Source organism: Cibotium barometz, chromosome 6 (genome assembly GCF_041138505.1).
Source record: "Cibotium barometz isolate CiBa-2024 chromosome 6, ASM4113850v1, whole genome shotgun sequence".
Taxonomy (NCBI): Eukaryota; Viridiplantae; Streptophyta; class Polypodiopsida; order Cyatheales; family Cibotiaceae; genus Cibotium; species Cibotium barometz.
In genome coordinates this window covers 39579994-39583222 of record NC_141051.1, presented here as the reverse complement: position 1 = coordinate 39583222, position 3229 = coordinate 39579994, and positions in this window count along the sequence as shown.

The following is a 3229-nucleotide window of genomic DNA, read 5'->3' as shown; positions in this document are numbered from 1 at the left end:
TGAGATGTAATCCCTTATTGTTTCCTTAGGTTTTCATTCTATCATGTAGATTTCTATTGCTACACTCCACCTAGGGTCTTGCCTAGAGAATCTATAGATGAAGGGTCTTGCCATCCCATAGAAAGTTGCGGATCAACTGCTAAACCTAACCAATGTAGGCTCATGAGAAAGCCCAAAAAGAAGTAATTTATCACATGGTGGCAAGAAAAATCGGGTTCGCCACCACCACTTGGCCAGCTAAGGAAAGCCTCGTTGAACTCCAGTATAGAAGCTTCTTCCGAATGCTCAGAAGAGGGGCTAACTGCTGCTCTGGGGAGATATCGATGCCCACCTGGCATCCGAGTTTCCCTCGCCGAGTTTCCCTCGAGATCGGAAAGCCTCAACCCGACGCCAAGTCGGGACAGGTAAAGAGCCAACCAAAATCCACAACTTGTGCGAGTTGATCTGTGCTCCTAATGTGTGACAAAAGATCTCCATCGCCTTTGGAAATCTTTGAAGATTCCCCACATCTCTTGGTAAGTTTGTTGTTGTGTCCTCTGCGAACTCTAAGTCTAGTAGCAGCTCCTATGCTAGGCGCTCAGCTATGAAGGGAGTCAATAGGAAAGACCAAAGGGTGGGGGAAACCACCACTCGTGTGCCACCAGACCCGCTCTTGCGCATCCACCACCTGTGAGGATATGGGGGCACCCATGAAAAGGGAACTGAAAAAATCTATGGCTATGGCTCTCACATGGGGGGGTCAGAAATGTTAGATCCATCCTGGCCTCGCAACGTGCGGATACCATCTCTCCGCCTGTTGGGGCCTGCAATCTCAAAGAAATCCCCAGTGATCCTATCTCCCACCTAGGTCTAGAAGGAAGCTTTGGCATGGTATTTGTACTCCACCCTCCGCTCCTCTATGGATCTGAGCTCTATACGAGCATCAGCTCTAACTGCCCCTCAATCCACGGGCTATCTTGGAAGCTCTCCTGAAGTCGCTGAACAAAAGCAAAGCCTTGGCGAATGCTCATCTCCTACTCGCGGAATCCAACCAATCTGCTCTATGCTGCCTCCTATAGTAAACTACTAATCTCACCTAGGCATGCATCCAAGGTGCTTGTGGCCGGAAGATCCTGAGAGAAAATCCAGCCCTATATCTGCTCTATCTTGCTGCATATCTCGAAGTCTTGGATGAGGCTATCAGGTGCTTCAATGTCTTTCTTGCCTCAAGGAGACAAAATAGCTGGAGCGTGATTGGAGAAAGTAGTGCCTGTCAAAATACCGATCATGCTCCCACAACGGCAAGCCCACTCATCCATATAGAATCTATCAAGTATGGAAAGATTGGGGCCAGTGCTCTGCTCCTATCAGACCTCGAGAAGTACAAAATCCTGGGGCTGATAAGTGCCAAGGGTCTTGCCTCCTAAGAGCCAGGATTAGATCCTCCCAAGCAGAGTACTCTGAGCCATAAACTGTAGCCATGTCTCCTCCGAGTCTATCCTCTGTTGACTATGGAAGTTGGCCTATGGAAGGGACTGGTTAACTATAATCTAAAAGGATTGCAATAGCATTCGGAGCATAGAAATTTAAAAAGCCCACACAATCCTCACCAATCCTCATGGTCACCCATTGAGCCCGACCAGTGTCAATGATGCCTAAGCCAACGATTGCTAGCAAGAGCTACTCTCGCTGACAAAAATACAAATTCCCCCCTGCGTCCCGGAGGGGCCAAAAGAGGGAGACCAAAAAGTGACTCTTGCCTAGTAAAATCTTCCCGCAGGCAGTGGGTATGCCCCTTTGAAAGATGGTGCTCTTGGAGGAAAAGAATATCAATGGGTCCTCCAAGTGCTGCTCTATGAAGCTCTCCTCTTAAGGATGCCACACTTGTGAAAGCACTGAGGCCCCCCCAAACGTGGATGTTCCATGAGGCAATCCGCATATCTAGTCTTTGTGGGAAGTGGAACTACCGGAACTACCCTCAACTCGAACAGTCTTGGGCGTGGGTTTCGACCAAGTAGGCACAGATCTTGCCCTCCATGTGACGCCACTCTGTCCGAGAAAATAAGCATAACTTGGGCTCCACCTATCGCAATGCAGGTATCTATAGGCGGGGGGAAGAGGTACTGCTATCGAGATATGGAGGAACACAAAGAGGAGCACCTCCAAGCTGGAGGACACCACCTCCCCATCCTGATCTTTGTGGCTTGGGAGGCCCAACTCCATCCACGCTAAAGGCCAAAGATGTGTAAGCACATCGGTGATGCGCAGATTGTGGAAATGATGAGAGCTCAACTGCTTGCCCCTAGCTGGCAGTGGACATTGACTCCGTATCCCATTCTACCCCCGCTGCTGCACTCAAGGGGAAGGAGACGATCATCGCGCCACTCTCTGGCATGGAGGGCATGGAGTGATGAAACACCGCACAAATCCAAATGGGAGCCACCGTCTCCTTAAAAAATACCAGCTCCTTCGATAGGGAGACATCAGAAGAAAATGTAATCCATTGGTTGTCCGAGAATCCTAGGGGGATGCCTAGCGACTCTGGCAAGAGAGCCCTCACCGGAGAGGCGGCTATGGTCATCAGAAGGGATGAATCAAGCAACGGACTGAACTTGCCAACTGCCTCCTCTCCAGGTGTGGCATGGCTGGAGGGCGGCGGGAATGCTCAGGAGAGGCGGCCCGCGGGGGGGGGGGGGCGGCTCTGAAGGAGACAGGTCAGGGGGAGCTGTTGAGGGGAGATCTGGAGACGAAGGGGGGGGTGGGACAGGGGGAAACGGGGAAGTAGAGTTGGGAGAAGGAAGTGGCCTCCTCAGAGAAAGGGTGCAAGGGTCCACCAAAGGCTTAGTAGGGCCAAAGAGCCTCATTGGAATCTGTGAAGCTGGAGAGAAATCTGGGCGAGGTAACAACCTCCAAACAGAAGGAGACGGAGGTGGGTTCCTCGAGGTAACTGTTGGGTTGGGGGGGGTGTGGCTGCTAAGATAAATGCTCGAAACGGTTCTCTGACGAAATCATATCCTTTTGCACTTTGCCAACCTGGTGCGCTCGGCGGTGTCGCTCAGCTCTGGAAGTTAGCTGGCGGCTCTGTCTCGGGCTACGCTCTGGCATAATCAGTGTCAGCCATGGCCAGATCCTAGTGCTCTACTATCTGAGATCCAGTATCCCTTCCACGCCCTTGAAGAGAATGTGGCGGGGACCACTGGGCGGTCTTTTGGACTAATGATGAGGACAAGCTCTAGTGAGATGCCCCTTC